Source organism: Aethalodelphis obliquidens, unplaced genomic scaffold (genome assembly GCF_003676395.1).
Source record: "Aethalodelphis obliquidens isolate GAN/ISIS:26980383/991018 unplaced genomic scaffold, ASM367639v1 scaffold62, whole genome shotgun sequence".
Lineage (NCBI taxonomy): Eukaryota > Metazoa > Chordata > Mammalia > Artiodactyla > Delphinidae > Aethalodelphis > Aethalodelphis obliquidens.
Genome location: NW_020838006.1, coordinates 1,256,993 through 1,273,184, shown reverse-complemented (window position 1 = coordinate 1,273,184; position 16,192 = coordinate 1,256,993). Strand labels below are relative to the sequence as shown.

Genomic DNA, 16,192 nt, shown 5'->3' with positions numbered 1-16,192 from the left:
CTTCCAAACTACAATGGTGGGACAGGCATAGGATACTCATTCCCCCTCCAAAGCGAGAAATAAGAAAGAAAGGAGTGACAGGTCCCGAGCAAGTCTAAACATTAATGCTGGATAATAACCTTCTTTGGCTCTGTGCTCTGCCCTCTAGGCACAATGGGCTGTGGACCCCTTCCAGACCCACTGGGGCTTGGGTTCCACCCCCACAGTTTTGCCAGGTAGGGGTTGGGTCTCCTAGGCTATAGGTGGCCTTACCCCTTGGCTTTGAGCAGCCCACACAGTAGCTCTCACAGGTTAGAGTCAGGTGCCTGTGGCTCAGCTGGGCTTTACTGGCCTGGGGTCATGAGGGCGGCTCCAACCCACAGCTCCACTGGGCAATGGAGATAAGTCAAGAAAACTTACTTTACTTAGGCAAGAGAGGCTAAGCTGTACCTTCAAAACTTTGCTTAGATATTTCCTCAGCCAAATATCCACTTTCATTACAAGTTCTACCTTCCACGAAACATTAGACATGAACACAAATCAGCCAAGTTTTTGTCACTTTATAACAAGGATCACCTTTTCTTCATTGTTCAATAACATGTTCCTCATTTCCATATGAGACCTTATCAGAATGCCCCCTTTGCATCCACATTTCTACCAAAATTCTGTTCAAGATTACTTAGCTATTCTCCAAGAAAACTGAAGCTTTTCTACAGTTCTCGCCTTTTCTTTCTAGCCTCTCATCAGAATTGCCCTTAAAGGTCCATCCATTCGTGGCAATGTAGGCTTTTTCTAGCATGAAGCTCAAGACTCTTCCAGCCTCTACCCATCACCCAGTTCCAAAGCCACTTCCACATTTTTAGATATTTATTACAGCAGAATCCTCACTTCCCAGTACCAATTTCTATCTTTGTCTGTTTGGGCTGCTATAACAAAAATACCAGACCAGGTGACATATAAACAAGGTGACTTATAAACAACAGAAATTTATTTCTCACAGGTCTGGAGGCTGGGAAGTCCAAGATCAAGACACTGACATATTTGGTGTCTGGTAAGAACCCACGTGCTCATTCACAGATGGCCGCCTTTTTGTGGTAACCTCATTTGGAGGAAGGGGCAAGGTACTTTCTGGGCTCTCTCTTATAAGTGTATTAATTCCATTCATGAGAGCTCTGCCCTCACTACATAATCATGTCCCAAAGGCTCCACCTCCTAATACCATCATATTTAGGGGGACACAAACATTCAGTCTATAGCAATAATCAATCAAACACATGTTGGTTTTGAAAGAGAGGGGAAGGTTCTTAGTGGTAAGGGGAGATGGTGGCAGATTTCCATTCTGGGCAAATGAGAGAACAGTGGAGTTAATAACCAAGTAGGGGACATAAATACAGAGCAAGCTTGGGGTTTGGGGAACAGAAATAATATGTTCTTTTTGGTCTTGAGTTTAAAATACTTGCGAGTCTGCTAAATAGGCAATATGAAATATGGGTCTATTCCTCTAGACAAAAATTCTAGAGTTTTAGAAATAGAAAGTCAGAGTATAAACTGGGTACAAGAAACCCTAGGCATCTATTCAATTCTTAAATGCCTGACCATCTGGTTTTTACCAAATGTTTCTCTTAAAGGAGACCAAAGATTTTCTAATCACCTAATCCAAAGGCTTATTCTTAAACATCTAACCACTACTGATTCCTTTACTGGTTGCTCTTTCTCTCCCTGGTCCCTGAATGTAGGCCTTTCCAAGGTTCTGTCTTCAAACTTCTCTTTTTACATTCTCTTCCTTGGGGACTTCAAATAGCTGCGACCCTCTCTTCCATGTAAATAGCTGCCAAATCTCCATCTCTCATCCTTGAACTCCATCTCAAGTCTCACAATCACCTACATTTCAAATAATTTTGACACCTGGATTTACTCAAGCACAATGAACTTGGGCCAAATTGGGTTCTCTTTGCCTTCAAAACAGTTTCTCTTCCCCAATACTGTTACCTAGACTCAAATTTCACCCAGGGTCAACTTTGACACTGCCTACTTCCTCATCCCCTCCATTTAAATGGTTGTCATTTTGTTACAAGTTACAAAACTAAAAAGGTTTCTGTGTTGTGTTCCCACCTTTCCAATCTTATTGCTACCAACCCAGCTAAGTTCCTCATCAGTTCATTTAGACTGCTATAAACAGCCTACTAACCAGTCTGTCTACTTTCTCTCTCCCCATATTCTTTCAACTCATTGATAACAGATTAATCTTATAAACTCCCAATAATTGGTCCTCTTGCTAAAAAAATAGTTTGACATTGCTAACATAATTGGAAATAAATTCCCCACTTTGTTTTTGAATTCTCCACAATGTAACTCTATAGTGAAGTAGTTAAGAGTACAGATTTTATTACCAGTCAGACCTAGATTAAGATCTAAGAACATCAACTTAATAGCTGTATCATCTTGGGCAAATCATTTACTATCTTTTCATCTGGAAAGTAGGAATAATACTAGCACCATCTCAGAGTGTTCTGAAGGCTCAATAAAATAATGCATGCAGGGTATGTGGCAAGAAGCACAGCATGTAGTAGGTGCTCATTAAATGGTTGCTAGCATTACTTTCTTCTCTTCATCTTCCAAACAGCATCAACTTACGTCATTTGATATTTCCCAAACATATCCAATGTATTCTGTCTCTATACCTTTGCTGCTGTTATTCTCCTTACTCTATCATAACCTATAAATTACCTACTTTCAAGACCCACTTCAGATACCATGTCTTTCAAGAAGTCTTCCTGGATATCCTCAACCAGCTGCAATTTCTCCCTGCTTGACGTTCATGTCCTCTCAACTTCTGGTATTTACAACATTGTGACATAATATAATGAATTTTACTGCCTAATTCCCACCACTAGACTGTAACCTCTCTGAGGACAGAGATACTTTTTTTGAATCTCCAGCAATAAAGAAGGTTGATGATGGAAACATGGTTCTCTGTTGATCCCCAAATGCCTAAATAGTACTTTACATGCAGGAATCATTCATATCACTTCCCTAATTTTCCTCAATTTCTTCTATGTGTCTGTGGAGCATCTGGAACTGGTTAAATATACTAACGGATGGGAAAGGGGTTAGTGAGCCATTTTTTATCTATAACAATACATTACAATGCATTACTACTTAAATGGAATTTATTAAAGAGAACACCAAGGTCTGTAGAATCCCACTAAATAACTTAATATAGTATAATTATTATAGATATTTGTAGCATTAAAGTGAAATTCATGAGCTAAAGAAAATATGGATTTTACATAAATTCTCCAAAGATTTCTGTATTTCATGAATGTTATTTTAGAATGTTATAGCAGTCTGAAAAAACTTAGAAAATAAGATAAATTCTTCTTGAACTGAAATATTACACAGTTCCATTGTTCAACAGAACAAAGGTCTTAAAGATGGAGTATAGCCAATGTGAATTCTTATGAAGCATCACTTATTACAATGTATATGTACTTTATGACTGATGTATCCCAGATGGTAAAATTACAACATATCCAAGGAGTTCTGAATAATCTCAGAATTTAATAAGACAGTGTGAATAAATAAATACAGAATAGGAATGAAGACAAATGGCTACTTATAATAGAAATTGTTTTTATTGTATGTGAATGAGAAAAATAATGACTGTTCCTTCAAACAAAAAAACTTGCCATTTTTCTTTTGTTCTCCAACATTGTTGTTACAGGAAGTGCATATATTTTTAACCATAGACTAACCCAGACGATGCAGCTCTTTTTGGTTTGTGAAAAGTAATAGTATCTGCATCACTATCTTCAGAGTTGGGGTGTTTCACCATTAAAATTTCAATTTTCATCATTCCCATTTCTAGAAAATATCTCACTTGTAACCAATAATTGAATGACTACAACACTGAACCTGCCTACTTCCAAAAAGAATTTGAAGTGAAAATAAGATAATTTTAATATTATGGATTAAAATTTCATAATATTCAAGAGACAGTAGAAAAAGATCAGGACTTAAGAGTCAAAAATGTAGTTTCTAATCTTGACTATGCAACTTCCTAGCTCTACAATTTCAAGAGGGCCTCAGTGTTCTTATCTTTAAGGTAAAGAGAGTAGGGCTAGATGATCTCCAAAAATTTGTCCTGCTTTCATATTTCTTGATTTTTCCATTCTGACTGTTCTTCGTCGGAAGTCCTCTACTCCTCTTTACTGGATTATCAGCTCCTCTGCTATATTCTTTTTAGCCATGTATCAGAGTCCAAATTTCACCAGCCACACTTTCATCACATTTGTGTTACGTCTTGTCAGCTCTGAAGATTGGTTAAACCTTATTAGCTTTGCAGTATGTGCTGGTTTTCAGTGTTTATTCTGTCTTCAGATCACATACAATCTCCCTTAACTTAGCAATCATATTAGTCTAAAAGCTGTATTTCTTGTCCATCATTAACATCCAACACTCTTCATCACTTTCAATTCCCATCTGGAGTCTTCAGTCTGATATCTTCCATCACCTTTCATGAAAGATGCTTTGATCACTATCTTTAAGACAATTAAATATGACAGATATGAATTCCCTTTGGCAAATGTGCATAGAGTGTTTCACTGTCCTTCCCACCTAAGCAGCCCAATATAATGTTATCAGCTCTGAAGTCAGGCAGTCTAAAAGGAGTCCAGAATCTACCAATTACTATTTGTATAACTTTGGGAAAGACATTTAATCTCTTATAATTTTATCTGTAAAATTATTATTTTATAGGGAGGTTACAAAGATAAATTTTTTAAATTAGCATATGTAATAAAGAACAGTGATAGTAACAAAAGGGCTTCTGTGCTAGGGACAGTCAAGTTTGGAAGTGCCCCCAATACTTCCAGAGTTGTAAATTTTTTTTTTCATTCTTAGGAAGATTACATGAAGAAAACCCAAAATACAGAGAAGGAAGTTAAGATCTATAATAGCAAAAAAAGATAGGAGTTCTACTGGGATGAATCTGAAGACACTCTATATCAATCTAGCAAAGTTGAAAACTATTTAAGTCTACAATTTTAAGATGGTAAAGAATTATCTGAAATTCTCATATACTACTGACAAAAGTGTAAACTGGTAGAAACTTTGGGAAGGAAATTTTGAAATATGTAACAAGAGCCTTTAAAATGCATCCATATAGTAACAGTACTTCATCAAAGTAAATTGCTGATTTGGATAACTACATTATAGTCATGTAATAATAAAAATAATTCCTTGTTTTTGGAAATAGCATACTGAAGTATCAACTGGTATACTGAAGTATGAAGTGGTAGAGAGAGATCGAGTCTGCAACTTACTCTTTGTAAAGATTGTATTCTTTGCTGTGTGTGGTCAGCCCCTCTGGCACCAACACACTGCACATGCAAGCTGCCATTCCTATGGCATCTGTGATCTGGGAACGGGGGATAGTAGCTGGGTGTTAAAACTAACCATCGTTAGCTTTATGTGTCAGCTTGGCTGGGTCAGGGTACCTAGATATTTGGTCAAATATTATTCTGGATGTTGCTGTTAAGGAGTGTTTTTTAAATGAGATTAACATTTAAATTGATGGGCTTTGAGTAAAGCAGATTATCCTTCACAATGTGGATGAGTCTCATCTAATCAAAGACCTTAATAGAAAAAAACTGACCTCCCCCAAGCAAGAAGGAATTTTGCCAGCAGAACTGCCTTTGGACTTGAAATGCAACTCTCCCCTGAGTCTCCAGCCTGCTGGCCTACCCCATCAGATTTTGGACTTATTAAGATACAACAATCATATGAGCCAGCTCCTTAAAATAAATCTCCTTTCTCTCTCTCTCTGTACACACACACACACATCCTGTTGGTTCTGTTCCTCCAGAATTACCCTAACATGTGGGAAAGTAAAAACATCACATAACTCACTTACTGAAATTTAGCAGCTGCTTTCTTTAGTAAGCACTCTTCTGGGTGTTGTCAAGTTTTTATCAGACTCCAAAATTAGATTCCAGAGATCCAAAAAAGTTATTTCTAACAGTTTTTTCCAGTTTAATCACTGCTTTAGTGCCATTTTCAGTAATATCACCACAGCTTACTCTTAAATGATTCAATATATATTTCCAAATATATATTGAATACATATTCCCAAATCATTATTTTCAAATGTTAACACTGAGAATATTTGGGAAATCTGGGTGTAACACAACTGGAAATTCTTTCTTATATTCTTGAAAATTTTCTATGAGTCTGAAATTAAATAAAAATAAAATGGTTTTTAAAATGTAGCTATCTTGGAGACTGGTTCAAGATGGAAGACTGAATACATGCCAGAGTCTTCTCGTGCCACCCCAGGTGCCAGGAAATTACAGAAGAGTATATATCCTAAAAGATGTAATTAAAAAAAAAAAAAAAGCAAGCAGTACCCCCAGGCCTCCAGAAACTATGAGGAAGCCTTTCATGAAAGAAAATATATGGGAATGAAGAGAAGGAAGCCACAGCCCCAAACACCCACAGAAAAAAAACTCCCACAAAGATGGCAGCTGGTCCAAGGCTGTTCTAAGATAATGAATGCATGAGGGGTCTCGGAAAACTAAGAGAGTGACTGGCTGGAGTACTAAAGTAAAGCATACAGGGTCACCTCTCTTTGGGCCAGGCTTTAAGCAACAGACATGTCTATCGTCAGGTAGAGCGGAGATAGCTAATCCTGGGGTGAAGGGGTAAAACAGAAGCTTCAGGAGGCTAGCAACACCCAGGAAAAATAGAGAGTTCTCACTACCCAGAAGAAGCCACTGGCTCACCCCATCCAGGAGCTTTGTCTTAACCACTCTTCCTTCCATATTTGGAGAAAAGCTAAAGCAAACAGAATTCATAAACAATCTCAAGTACACAGGTGAGCACTCAATCACAATAATCAAAGACAAAATCCAATAATGAGAGAGAGGAAACAAACCTAATAAAAGGAAAAATTCATTACCTATAAAACACAAGTTTAATAAATTAAATAGGATGGCATTTTAGAATATCCACTAACTTCAGAAAGATATGAAAGGATATTCATTTCTTAAAAGAATCAACAGAATATCATGGAAATTTAAATTTTGACCACTGAAATTTTAAAAAATCAATTGATACACTATCAAAATGGTCAAAATAAAAATAAATGAACTATAAGATTGAGCCAAGGGTTTTTCAAAGAATGCAGCCCATTCTTTAAAAATGATGTGTAAGGGACTTCCCTGGTGGCACAGCAGTTAAGAATCCGCATGCCAGTGCAAGGGACACAGGCTTGAGCCCTGGTCTGGGAAGATCGCACATGCTGCGGAGAACTAAGCCACAACTACTCAGCCTGCGCTCTAGACCCACAACTACTGAAGCCCACGCGTCTAGAGCCCATGCTCCGCAATGAGAGAAGCCACCACAATGAGAAGCCCGCGCACCGCAACGAAGAGTAGCCCCCGCTTGCCGCAACTAGAGAAAGCCCGCGGGCAGCAATGAAGACCCAACACAGCCACAAATAAAATAAATAAATAAACAAATAAAAATGATGTGTAAGAGAAACAAATAAGCTAGGAAACAAGCAAGTGGAAATCTAACACATAAATAAGCAATCGAGTTGATCATCGTGGACTGCCATTAAAACAAACAAACAAACAACCGATAAACTGGGTGGCTTAAACAACAGTCTTAAAGAGCAGAACAAAAATTTATTTTCTCATGGTTTTGGAGGTTGGAAGTCCAAGATCAAGGTTCTGGCTGACCTGGTGAGAGCCCTCTTTCTGGATTGTAGACGGCTATCTTCTCACTATGTTCTCTCTCACATAGCCTTTCCTTGGTGCATGAGCAGAGAACTAGAGAGAGTGAGAGAAAGAGAAAGAGCTTTCTAGTGGCTCTTCTATAAAGTCACTAATCCTATCAGATCAGGTCCCTACTTTTATGACCTCATTTAACCTTAACTATTTCCTTAGAGACCCCATCTCCAAATATAGCCACACTGGAGACTGGGGCTTCAACATATGAGTTTGGGGGGCACACAAACATTCACTCCATAACAATCAATAAAACCAAAGCTGGGTCTTTAAAAGGAGAAAATTCAGAAATAAATCATATTAGAAACACAACTGTAGAACTATAGAAAAATTTAAAAGTTCCTAGAGGATACCTTGTACATATTTAACATAAAAGGAAATTTTAAAGTCAGATAGGGGGAGTATAATAAAAGAAAAGTCTATCTTAATCTCATTTAGGAAAGTAGATTTTTAAAATCCTAGCTAAAGCAGATCAGATCTGTAAAGTAAATCAGATGTGCTGGAATATTAAGAGAAAAATGGATCATGGCCAAACAGACAATGAGAAGTCAGAGTTAATTAGTCTAACACTGGTCCCCTCCAAGCTGGCGTCCCCAAAATGTGGCATCTTTCAAAGCTCCATGAAACTGGCAATGGCCCAGAGCCTAAGGCAATCAATACTGGTAAACCACAGTATGTGGACCCCAGTGCCACCCCTAACCCCCTTCATGCCAGGGAAGGGGATGGTGCTAACCCAGTCGTATACACTGGTGTGGCCCACTGTGAGTTAGGCATGGCAATCCTACGGCTAACTTGCAGCATCTTACAACTGTAACCAACAGTCTTAGATTTCCCTTCAACCTTGAATGCCATGCTGTCAGGACAGTGCTAGAATCAAAGTTCTGCCACATCTTATTACTACTATAGTCTGGTCCCTGATCATGCCAGGGGAAATCATGGTGCTTCTCTAATTATTCATTAAAAGCTCCATAGTTGAATGGTCAAGGGCCCTCTAATGGCATTTGCCCGATGGCCTGAATAGATTGTGCTATGCTCTGCTTCAGAGTGGAATGAGGCAATGGAGGTTCACCATTAAGTTACTGACTCTATCCATGTGAGCGTTCTCTAGTAAACATTGCTCCAGCAAGTCTGATATGTGGGCTGCTTGGCCACTTGCATTGTTTGCAATGACATGTCACATTACAGATTAGAGAAGGAAAACCATTATGATCATCTTAATATTTAAGATGATCCCAAAAGCATGTGAGAAATTTAACAGTCACTCATGATTTTTACAACAAAAAATAAAGTTCAATCTCCACCCAGCACCATTTATAAAAATAAATTCCAGACTGACTAAACACTAAGGTAAAAAAGTATCAAACAACATATATAGCATTGAAGTAAAAATGCATTTGTATATAAAATACAAAAAAGTCATAAAAGATTGATAATCTTGAACATGTTGAAATTAAATGTTCTGTGTAACTAAAACTAAAAAAAAGTTAAAACCATAAAATAAGTTGAAAGGCAAGAAAAAGACAAGGATGAAATATTTTCAATACATAGACATAGGGATTAATATTCAGAATACATACAGTATGAAGTGAATGTACCTGGTAGAAGAGCTTCATGAAAACTGGGAAGCCTCAAGGGTGCTTTTCTGTTTATATTGTTTTTAAAATTTTATAATAAGACTAAATGCATTTAATATCCTAGTAAAAGTCTGAGTATCAGTATCTAACAACATAAAAAGCACAAAACAGATTTGTGATTTCTAATATATGATTACAAATTGTATGACCATATATAGTACATTCCACAAGTCAAGAGAGGTAGAAAGGGGAAAAGAAGACCGTGGTTGGGTCTAGTAACAAACAAATACAGAAACAGAGATGATCCACATTAGAGTATATTCTACCAATACCAAGACCAGCCAAAATATACAAAATAAAACTCAAATATTACTCAAGAGAGAGTAGATAATGGCTAAGATTCCTATACTATATCTCAAGGTTACGGGAGCACCCACCCAACTTCACCATGTAGTTTGTGTGTACTGTAGTATGTAGGTTTTTTCAAAAGGACGAAGTATAGAATTTTAATTTTAGATTAATAATTATAAAATTATAGTATACCCATAAAAATGGCTCACTGCTTGTTATTTGTACTAATTTTTAAATCTAGTTTTAAATTTAAGCACTGAGTCACATTTTTATAAGGTAGGCAAAATGTTCTTCCCTCATCAGAAGAAGTCTGGAGACCTTTTTTCCTTGTACTTTTAGAAAAGCTGAAATGAGAGGCTTTAAATGAAGATTTTAGAATTGAAGAGCTAGACTTTCAGGATTCACTAATTACCTAATTTCTAATCTCAATGTTTAGAAAGCCTCACTAAAAGAAGCCATCCCCAAACCAGCCCACTCAGGATTAATACATATCTCTTTTCTTCTAATAGAATTTCTTTAATATAAAATGAAAATAAAATCCTAATAGGTTAAAACAAGCCAAATGCCCACTCTGCATGGGTAAATACTTCACAAAGTCAACTGAATCCAGAGCTATGCCTGAATTGTGCAGGTTCTCAGTGAAGTCATCAGTCATACAATACTAACAAAAGTCAACTAATTACATATTTAGTAAGCCCTCTAAGAAATGTACCCCAAGAGGCAGTAACCTGTATTTTGTGCCATGTTGAAGACACATTTTATTTTTTCATATAGTGAAACATTTCAATAGAATTCCTTAGCTACTAGGTGATAATGCTTTGGTACTATTCATACAGGATCCCTTATCTTAAAAGATGTGGGTTTTCCCAAAAGAGGAGCTTTCTTCTCCTCTTTAGAGCTTTCTTCTCTTCTCCTCTTTCTTCTTCCTGCTTTAGAAGTCTCATATAAATTAAACACCCTATCAAATAGTAACACAGAGGGAGGTGACACAGGACGCAAGTCTCCTCTCTGTATATTTATTACATTCTCATTCAAGGTATTTACACTAGAAAGCTTAGTGTGGCTTGATTAATATTTCAGTGGTAAAAGTCTGAGTGATCAGAACCTTGGCAAAACCTGAATTCAAAATTGTTAACAAATACTTCTAGTGACAAGCCTAAGAAATTATTACAAGTTTATTATTATGAGGGAAAACAATCATCTTTGAAAGATGCCTCAACCACTGCTTCTCAATATAGAAAGATAAAACGACATAATTAACCCTATCTCTGTCCCCTGAAATTTCCCTAATTTCATTCATTAGAAGCGGATTTAAAGACTTTTAAGAGCACTTTATAGCAGCATTCAGCTTCCTATGAAATACTCATTATCTTAAATATTATGTATACTTTTTTCTCTTTTAGTAAACTCGATACTGGCTTTAGAGCTTGTGGAAATGGAGAAAAGAAGAACCAATTCAGTACCATCCTAGAAATTGTCTTTTGGCAGAATAGCAAATATCCAAATCAAAAACAGGATTGGAACTGTTAGGGGCTAAATTGTCTCCCCCGACCCCCAATTTACATGTTGAAGTCCTAAACTCCAGTACCTCAGAATAAAACTGTATTTAGAGACAGGGTCTTTAACGAGGTAATTAAATTAAAATGAAGGCATTAGGGTGGGTCTTCATCCAGTCGGAATGCTGTCCTTATCACAAGAGGAAATTTGGACACAGACAAGCACAGAGGGAAGACAATGTGAAGACAGAGGGAGAAGACAAACACTTAGAAACCAAGGAACAGAACCTGACCTCCAGGATCTCAAGAAGGAACCAACCCTGCCAACACCTTGATTTCAGACTTCTAGCTTCCAGAACTGTGAGAAAATAAGTTTCTGTTGTTTAAGGCACTTAGTCTGTAGTACTTTGTTATGGCAGTACTAGAAAACGAATACAGCCCCTTTTGTCTTTCCAAAATTTAAATAGATTTTTGTTCCCCTTCTCTATAAGCCTCAGTCATCACCCCTCAGTGGAAATGGGTGGAGGCTCTGGCCCTGCTCCTCCAGCTTCTCAGATGCTGCTTTCTTATTGTTGCAGTAAGGCTTAAACAGATGGGCGTTAAGGAGGACTTCCCCCAAATGCCTTTAGAGATAAATCCACAACATATTTTCTGCCTTTTCCCACACGTGAGATTGAATGGGAAAGACAGCTGTCTTGTCAAAACCAGAAGCCATATCCATATCAGAGCTGTCATCTTGAGTGGTAACCGCACGAAAAGGAAGGGCTGGAGAAGTGCTTGATGTGGGGCTGTGGGCATCGGAGTCGAGAGACTGAGGTTCTTCCTGCAGTTTACCGAGCTGGTGGCTTCTTTATCCCTTTCCAATACAGTTTCCACTTTCTTTGGCTTCAAGATAGAGTCTAGACTGGGGAATGCCCTTTCACCTACCACGTGACTCTAGTTTGTTTGTTTTCTATCCTGCTGGCAGCTTTTCCTGTCTTTTCACAAGTAGCACTCACCCATTGCAGAAGTGCTCTGAAGGAGTCTCCTGGAACTGCAAGTAGCTCTAGAAGTCCTTTCAGCATTTACCGTCATTAAAGTGAGAACCGAAGAACCTAGCTCTGCAAATATGGCAGCCTTCTATACTTCAGTACATCTTTGGCTTGTAAAAGTCAACATCTTTTCTTCTAGAAATAGTCTTCCAAAAGCCGCCATTCCATCCTCAGTTAACATTCCTGAGGTGTGGCGTGTACACCATGACATTCCCGACCGCACATCCAGGCCCTCCCTCCTCAACTGCCTTATCTAGGGAGACTGTCTTCTGCAGCTGGTTCTCCATGAGAGTTTTTGGTTTTGCTTCTAACAAAGAAGTAGCACACAGCAGAGCTTCAAAAGCGAGGAAGGGGCAGAATCCATGGTTGTGGATTCTGGCATTACAAGGCGCTGAAGAATGTTTAGTATCTAAATGCATTCTGGACACTTGGTGGGATGTATAGGATAAGGAAATAAAGATTAAACGTATGGCTTCATCTTCATCTAATAGTTTTTTACTGGATTCCTTAGGATTTTCTATTTACAAAATCATGTCATCTGCAAACAAGAGATATTTTTACTTTTCCATTTCCAATCTAAATACTTTCAATTTCACTTTCTTACCTAACTGCCCTTGTTAGAACCTTCAGTACAATGTTGAATACAACTGGGAAGAGTGGACATTCTTGTTTTGTTTCTTATTTTAAGGGAAACACTCTCATTCTTTCATCATTAAGTATGGTATTATCTGTGAGTTTCGTGTAGGTGTCCTTTCAGACTGAGGAAGTTCCCTTCTATTCCTAGTTTGTTGAATTTCTTTTTAAATCAGGAAAATGTGTTGGATTTTGTCAAATGCTTTTTCTGCATCTATTGAAATAACCATGTGGTTTTCTTTATTGTATTGATATACTACATTAATTAATTTTCAGATGTTAAACTAACTTTAAATTCCTAGGACAAATTTCTTTAGTCATTATGTATAATGTTTTTTATATGCTGCTGGATTCAGTTTGCTAGTATTTTGTGGAGGGTTTTTGTGTCTATATTTATAAAAGATAATGGTCTATTATTTTTTCTTTTTATGTCTGGTTTTGGTATCAAGGCAGACTGATTTGATTTTAAATTCTATGATGACAAACCTCAAAAGGATACTCAACACTTCTCCATAATCCTACCACAGTTCCCTTTAAGTTTACTTTCCCACTCACCCAGACAATTTCTGTCTTGAAAACACACTCTTCTGCCTCCCCACCTTAGCAAATGACCCCAGATAGGAAATATTTCCATGCATTCAATTACTGTTTTCATCTAGGATCAATCATAAGCACACAAACACAAAGATTTGAGCTTAGCTCACAGGCTAGGTCAATGCTAACATATACAAATTTAAGCCTCTTGTGGTGAAAACAGAACTGTTCATCTTCCTTTTATTATACTTCCTGTGCTGTAGTTTCCAATATTCTGTATAATGCCATCACAATGCCAAGCTATCAGGGAGTCTTCTGCTATTACATGCAGAATATACTTGAAATATATTTATCATGTATATTATACAATTATCTGAACCCGGCATTAAAGATACAAATTTTAAAATAGTTTGATTAATAAAAAAATTAATTAGACTAAAGTTTACTAGTATTGTGACTATTTAATGTTTGTGAGTCTTAACTTTAAATACTTAACATCATAGGTAATGTATTATTAGAATATGTATCCTGTTAATATGTTCATAATATGGCAAGTTAACAGAAATAGGAAGATTAATATATAAAATAATAATACAATATGCAATTTTTAATACCTCTTTACAATTTTAGATATGATTTAACTGGCATTCTTATAATTACTAATGGCCATAATTAGTGTTATATAAGTTTATAACTATTCTAAATATTGTTCTATAAGAATTGAATAGTCTCTATGTTCAAAACTATAACTTTTTCTTAAAACAAAACAAGACAGGTGTTATTTCAAAGTCTACAGCAACAATAATCTACTACTGTATAATGAACTGCAACAATTGAGAACTAATATTTTTAATATAAGTTATTTCTGGTAAGTCAAAAGAAAATGTGACACACAAAAAAGGCTTGCAGCTTTTAACTTGACATGACTAAAGTAAAAGTGGCTGAATTCCAGAAAAGAAAGCACAAAAAATGTCAACAAAAGCATTTACTTGTAGTTTGACTAGATACATTATTGAAGAAAAAAATTTTTGAGACAGTTTTCTTGCATTTTCAAACATTGAACATTCTGATAGGCAAATGAACTCTCAAAAACAAAATAGAAAAGTTATAAAACAATTTATATTGCAATAAGACTCCAAAGGATCTAGAGATTTATAATAATGAGAGTATAAAGTTGATATTTATATTTTTAAAAACTGCAAATTATTAACAGATGTTAATTAAAAAGTATCAATCTTATATTTATATATCCAGATAAAATATTATGAGGGCGAAAGCAAGATTATAAATGCATATGATGCTATGACTGAAACTACATTGTATCAGCTAGGATTCATTTCGTTGCAACTGACAGCTTAAGCCAAAAAATTAAAAATTAAAAAGGAAAGAAAAAAAACTATTGGCTCATATACCAAAAGTGAGAAGTATGGCTGACATGAGGCAGAGCTAAATTCAGGACTAAATCAACACAGAAAAATCAGTAGCATTTCTTTACACCAACAACAAACTATCCAAAAAGGAAACCAAGGAAACGATTTCATTTACAATTGCATCAAACATAATAAAATACTTAGAAATAAATTTAACCAAGTAAGTAAAAGACCTGTAAAATGAAAACTATAAAACACTGATGAAAGAAATGGAAGATGACACAAATAAATGGAAAGATATTCAGTGTTCATGGACTGGAAGAACACTGTTAAACTGTCCATATTATGCAAAGTGAGCTACAGATTCAATGCAATCACTATTAAACCCCTGTAACATTTTTACAAAAATAGAAAAAAAAATTCTAAAATTCATAGAGAACTACAAAAGACCCCAAATAGCCAAAGCAATCTTAAGAAGAACAAGTTAAAGGCCTCACACTTCCTGATTTCAAAAATACATTACAAAGCTACAGTAATCAAAACATTATGCTGCTTGAACAAAGAAAGATATACAGATCAACTGAACAGAACAGAGATAAATCCACACATAGATGGTCAACTAATCTTCAACAAGGGCATCAAGAATAGATAATGAGGAAAGGACAGTCCCTCCAATAAGTGGGGTTGGGAAACTGAATATGCACATGTAAAAGAATGGCATTGGGCCATTATCTTACGCCATACACAAAAATTAACTCAAAATGGATTAAAGCCTTAAACATAACACCTGAAACTAGAACTTCTAGAAGACAATAGGGGAAAAGCTTATGACATTGGTCTTGGCAATGATTTCACAGATATGATACCAAAAGCACAGGCAATAAAAGCAAAAATAGACAAGTAGGACTGTATCAAACTAAAAAACTTTGCACAGCAAAGGAAACAATAAAGTGAAAAGGCAACCTGTGGAATGGGAGAAAATATATACAAACCATACATCCGATAAGGGATTAATATCCAAGATATATAAGGAGTTTCTGCAGCTCAATAGCAAAGAAACAAATAACCTGATCAAGAAATGGGCAAACAAATAACCTGATCAAGAAATGGGCAAAGGACCAGAACAGACATTTTTCCAAAGAAGACATACAAATGGCCAGCAAGTATATGAAAAAATGCTCAGTGTCACCAACCATCAGGGAAATGCAAATCAAAACCACAATGAGATATCATTTCACACCTGTTAGGATGGTTATTATCAAAAAGTTAAAGGATGACAAGTGTTGACAAGGATGTAGAGGAAAAGGATATCCTTGTACACTGTTGGTGGGAATGTATATTGGTCCAGCCATTATGGAAAACAATATGAAGGTTCCTCCAAAAATTAAAAATAGAAGTACCATATAATCCAACAATCCCACTTCTGGATATATA

At 36.3% G+C, this 16,192-nt stretch overlaps 1 protein-coding gene and 1 pseudogene across 1 annotated transcript in view; both read right to left on the bottom strand.

Moving 5' to 3' along the window:
• ZCWPW2 (zinc finger CW-type and PWWP domain containing 2) overlaps positions 1-16,192 on the bottom strand; it is a 139,315-nt gene that overhangs the window by 100,697 nt on the left and 22,426 nt on the right. The gene's annotated exons all lie outside the window — the stretch shown is intronic.
• Positions 10,326-12,384, bottom strand: LOC113610264 (SIN3-HDAC complex-associated factor pseudogene; annotated as a pseudogene).